Here is a 6,192-nt window from a genome sequence, read left to right as displayed (position 1 = left end):
TTATGCGAATAAACATACCTTGGGCGAACAAAACAGGTACGTGTGGGCGGACTTCTGCCTTGGACTTTCCAGCTGGTGCGGGGACGGCCGGTTTTCCGTGGATTTGTGCTGCCACCTGGTGGTGGAGTGGAGCATGTGGCAGCGCAGGGCAAACAGGGATTTCTAGCTCAAGGGAATGGCCTGCATCGTCCTCTCTGCTCACTTCTTAGAGGGGTCTGGCCCGGGCACCTGCCCCCAACTTCACCCACCCCCACTTTTGATAAACCTAAAATTTCAGGTTCCCCTCTTAAACATTATATTGTAATAGTAATGCGTGTATAAGGCAAAGAATTAGAATCAAATGATACAAAAAGGTCTAGAGCAGAGAGGTCAGCTGACTGCGGCCAGAAGGCCAAATTGGCCCAACCTGTTTTTCTTTGGTCCATGAGCCATTTTTTTTAAGTTGGGGGAAAAAAAGGATCTCCCAATTCATGAAACTTCAATTTCGGTCCAGATTGCAACCTTGGACTGGCACACAGCTGCACCCATGCACTTGCATTTGATCTGGCTGCTCGTTCAGTACAGCAGTTCAGACCAAATGGCCCACAAAGCCTGAAATATTTACCATCTGGCTCTTCACAGAAGAACGTAACCAACTCCTGGGCTGGATCGAAGAATAAACTGCTCCCCACTCGTGTTCCCTGAAGCCCCCCGTTCTCCAGAGGCCATCATTTCGACAAGACCCTTGCAAGGCCAGGCCTAGAGGCGTGTCCGTGCCCCCTTCTCTCAAAGCAGGGAGACCATTAGAGACACACGGTCCTGTCCTGCACGGTGCCTTTTTTCACTCGGAGTTTTGGAGGCCAAGTTGTATCAGTGCTTCCTTACCCCGTGCAGCATTCCGACTTCAGGACGGACCTGCCTCTTTAAACTCACCTCGTTGGATGTCCGGTTGTTTTCGGTCTCGGGCCATACGAACTGTCCCTGCCGTGGGCATCATCGGAGAACCGATGTCCTTGCCCGTGAGGGCCTGCAGACCGGAGGGGTCTCCCCTGCAGAATGGCTGGGTCGAGGGCGAGTGTTAGGTTTCGGGAGCTCGTGCCGCGCTCGCTGCCTTCCACCGGGCCGCGCCCACGTAAGCTCGCGCAGCTGTGAAGGGCGCCAGGTCCCTCGCACCCTTGCCAGCACGGCGTGTTATCGAGTCTTTTGTTCTCTGCCAATCTGATAGGGGGTTTTAATTTGCATTTCTCTTACTGTATTTCATTGAATCTAAGATGTCCTTGATTATAAAGATGCATCCTGATTTCACGGATGTTTGAATGTAAAAATTTGCCCTTTAGAATAGAATCACTGAAATACAATATGTTAAATGAGACGGGGTTTCTTATCTATAATTTCCTTACTCTGTACACGTCCTCTTTCCATTTTTCTTGGGAAGCAGGACAGTAGTGGTTAAAAGTTTGGGGTCAAATCCCAGCTCTGCCACTTACAAAGCTTGTGACTTTGGGCAAGTCACCTCACCTTCCTGTCTCAGTTTCCTGTTCTGTAAGATGGGATAATAATGGTACCTACGTCATAGGGTAGTTGTGAAGATTAAATCAATCAATACAAGCAGAACACTACGTTTCTGGAGCACACTAAATGCTCCATAACTGCTACGATCATCATCTTTCTTTGGGGTCGTTTATCTTTTTTTCTTAATGAGTTGCAAGGGCTCTTTATAAATCTATGAACCTAGTCCTTCCCCTCCCCCACTCCAGATCTCTGGTCTCTGATTCCTTTTCCCCTCACCACAAAAGTAACAGCTGACACAAAAACTCTGACATTACAGAAATAAAGCGTATGGGAGGAAGCCAATGGAAGCAGCCCAGATGCCCGGCAACAGAGGAGTGAGTGAATGAGTCGTACCACGACTCCCTACCCGCCTACTCCAATCCCTTCCTGGTTGTGTATTTTAGCAACTACATAAAACATTAAATAAAGTATCTCAATGCCATACTTCAGACACACCCCCGGGGGACATAACTCCACGTGTGTGCCATGAGATACCACTAGCAAACGTGTCGCACACCCCACCAACCACAGACACCTCCCCAGGTGTTCCACCCTCTGTCTCCTGGGCGCCCATGCCACCTCCTGCCAGCAGTTCATCGGCTGTGCTTTCTGCAGTTTGTGTTACCAAAGCTACAGCATGAGGTTGGGGTTTTCTTAACCGTAAACTGGAAATACAAACAAAATTACGTAATGTTAGCCATGACCTTGCTACCGTTCCAAGTGTGGTCTGCAGGTCAGCGTCAGCAGCCCCGGGAGCTTGTTAGATCAGCATTTTAGGAAGATTCCTGGTGATTTCTGTGCACATTAGAGCTTGACAAGTATGCATTGCTCTAAAAAATAATACCATACATTTTGTGAAGCATACTGCAGTTTTTATATTTTGAATATGCTTCTTCAAACTATCCGTGCCTTGCATATCCCAGAGGTTCCAACACTGCCCTCCAGTTTTCCCACCTCGCTGAGAACAGTGTTTGGGGGTGAACGCTGTGGAACAGTCTATACCCGAGGGTCTCTTGACTGGAGCACTGAGCCGGCTCCCTGTAACCGCTAGGCAGACTTTGGGCTATACACAACAAAAACTGACCTTTCACAGCAACCTGCCCTGACTGGGTAGCTCAGTTGGTTAGAGTGTCATCCGACACGCCAAGGTTAAGGGTTGGATGCCCAGTCAGGGCACGTACAAGAAGTGCATACATAAGTGGAACAACAAATCGATGTTTCTCTCTCTCTACAATTGATAAATTTAAAAAAAAGAGCAACTTAAGCAATGAGGCCCTTATTACCTAATGTCTTAAGAAGCCTATAGGTTGGCAGCCCCGGGGTTCATTCCGCAGCTCAGGCACCTCTTCCAGGTTCTTGCTCTTGTTGTCTTTCTGTGCTGTCACCTTCGGTCTGTCAGCTTTTTGGCCTTAGGGTCATGCCTCACGGTTTCATCATGATTGCAACAGCTCTAACCATCACAACCTCATTATAGCAGAGATTTTCAACCAGTGTGTTGCAAGAGGCACACTGGTGTGCCACAAGAACTTTTAAAGCATGCAATACCTGACACTTTGGTCAGGAGCACTAACCTCTTTTCCTGTCTGGTGTAAAGGAATCAAAATTATACCTTTTTTTCTCTTTTGTCAGATAAACAAAAAACATATATACTTTTTGGTGCACCACAGAATTTTAGTAATTAGTTTATGTGTGCCATGAGAAAATCGCTGTGTCATAGGAAGAAAGGGGACAAAAAAGGCTAATATCGGGGGAGGAAAACGTTCCAAAAATGTCCCCTCCCCAGTTCATTGGCCAGAAATAACTAGGTCACAGGCACACCACGGGATCAACCCATGGCAAAAGGAAATGGCGGGGCCCAGCTCTGGCTTGGATTCACACCTGGCCACTGGACCTTCTGGCCTCCTAAACAGAATTGGGCTACTGTGAGCATGAAGGGACATGGTGACCAGACAGACAATCAGCCGTGCCCAACACGCCTCTGTCAACTCCCCACCTCCCGTCTTGCTGCCACCCAACTCGGTCTCCCGGAGGCAGCCAGGCAGCACTTGGTGAAAACACAAAGCTGCCCACGTTTTACTTAAAACCTCCCCAAGCTCCAGCTCCCTCACCACAGAGGCAGGTATCCCAGGACTCAGAGAACTGAATTCTAAACCTGATTTTACTCCTTCCTTGTTGTGTGGCTCAGGGAAAGCCATGGAACTCCTCAGAGCCTCAGTTTCTACGAACCTGACAAATGGAAATGGTAGTAGCTACTTTTCAAGGGGCAATACGGATTAAACAATATAATGGCAGCTAATACTTACATAGCATTCACTCTGTGCCAAGCCCTTTTCTAATTCATTAGTTCTATTAACCATTTTAACTTTCCCAACAATCCGATAAAACCGGACTCTCTAATCCTTATCAACTGAAGTTACCAGCTCAGACCTGAGCGCTGGATCAGGCACGCTAGAGGAATCTTGCAATGGGGACTGGCTGTGACCTCAGGGGAGGGGGCGGAGCCTCTCCGAGACGCGTGAGCGAGGGGCGACTACAACTCCCAGAAGGCTCCGCGACACCGCAGGACTACCATAACCAGCATGCCCCGGGCCATTCTGCTTAATCTATTCTCTCCTGCGAGTTTCTTTGCATGGGAATATACTTTATTGTCGATTTGCTTGCCAGAAATTCCCTACGAGAACCACGGCATCTATGCAAGTAAACATTTATGAGCACCGTGGATCAGAGGCTTGTGTTTTAATCCTCACTTCTCCATCTGCTAGCTCAAAGACTCCGTTTCTTCCTCTCTAAAATGGGGATATTCCTAGGAGTTGCCACCTTGAGTTGTGAGGATTAAAAACTGGATATATCTTGGTAAATATCAGTTCTTCTAGTGTCCCCTCTTCCCAATGTGCCAAGTGTTTTAGCAAAGCATCTTTATCTCCACAGCCACCCTCTGGGGTTGATTTGCTCATCCTTTTCAAAAGAAAAAACTAACGCCAGGAGAGGTTCAAGTCTCCCGTCTGAAGTCACGCAGCAAAGTGAACGGTAAAGGGGGACTCGAACCCAGAAAATTACACACCAGAGCAGGGTTCACCTTAGAAGCCTAAGTGCTTTCCCACTTACTCCCTGATGCTATATAGTGACCCAAAGGCCAGGGCAAATGTTTTCTGTTCTCTTCAAGGTAAACTTGAATCATGTGGTACATGGAATAATGTCAAGGTAATTGTGTGTGGCCAGTGATGGGAAGGAGATGCACAACTGAGAATCTATCATGGCTGAATTTGACCTCGGTTGTCAAAACCACGGGATGATGCTGGCCGTGAGGACTGGAGAGTAGGAACAGCACAGTCCAAGGCCCTGAGGAGAGAAGAGAACGTGTCCCAGAGGCCTTGAGATGGGCCAGTGTAACTGGGGATACAGTGAGGCTCAAGGCGCAGGCCATGCGGTGGGGGCGGGGAGAAGGGAAGCACCCAGGGTGCAGATTTCAGGGAGGCACTCACAGGGTTGCGCACGTGCAGCGCCGGGGCTTCAGGGCGAAAACCTTCTTAAATTTGGTGCCTTAGACACCTCCCTGGCCCAGAGTGCAGGGTTGTGGATAGGGCAGCCATCCATCCTGGTTGGCCCTGGAGAGTCCTGGTTTCTCCTTGTCCCTATAAGATTATACTAGGCCCACTGTCATTCTAATGATTGTCCTTGTTGCATGATAATTCTGTGATCACTTAATTTGTAGAGTCTGTATTTTCATCCTGCGGGAACAGGGAATTTCTGGAAGTTTTAGCAGAAGGGCTTTTGAGCAGACTCTGCCACCATGTCGAGGACAGACCATGGAAGCCGGAATAAAAGCTGCCGGGGTCATCTGAGTGGAAGACAAGGGCGGCCTACCCCAAGCAGGAAGAGGGGATGGAGTTGAGAAAGGCTCAGGAAGCAATGCTGTCGGAACAAGGTGATGATGAATTGGATGTGCTGCGTACAAGGGGCTTCTGGCTTCCTGGTTCCTCTCCACTGAAGGTTCTGGTCCTTCGTCTGCCAGTGTGTAGCTGGGTGACCTTGAAGCAGTCCCTTCCCTTCTCACGGCCTGTTTCCACAACCATATAAGGGCTTCTCAGACCATTTACAGTAAAGGAGGAAATATGCTCTCAGGGCCTGTGATCAAACCGTGTCCACTCTGCCTCCTCATCCCTCAGACCTCCTTCTCATCATTCGGGGCTCCCCTGAAATGTGAACACACCTCGGGAGTCTCTCTGAGCACCCCCTGCCACCCCTTCCCTGGTTTACTCTCTATCCTATCCTAATTATGTATTTTTCCTCTTTGTTTCCTTGCTCTGTCTCCAACTAGAACACGAGCCAGTGAAGAATGGAAATTTGCTTCTTCAGGGCTATACATCCATCCCCAGCACCTAGCACAGTGCCTGGCACGTAGTAGACGCTTGTTTAATTATTTGTTTGGATGAACAAGTGAATTGATGAGTGGATGAATGAATGGTTTCCCTGCCACCTTAATGCCCTCAAACCAATTATCTGCGCCGCTGACAAGCCTCCACTGGCCCGGAAGTATCAACTCAGGAAGCAAGAACATCTGGCCTGGGTTCAAATTCTGACTCATTTACTTAACAGCTGAGTTTAAATAAATCGTTTAACCCCTTTCAGCTTCATTTTCCACATTAACCCCGACCTGGTAGA

The sequence above is a fragment of the Phyllostomus discolor genome, chromosome 9 (genome assembly GCF_004126475.2).
Source record: "Phyllostomus discolor isolate MPI-MPIP mPhyDis1 chromosome 9, mPhyDis1.pri.v3, whole genome shotgun sequence".
Taxonomy (NCBI): Eukaryota; Metazoa; Chordata; class Mammalia; order Chiroptera; family Phyllostomidae; genus Phyllostomus; species Phyllostomus discolor.
Note: the sequence above shows the minus strand (reverse complement) of the source record.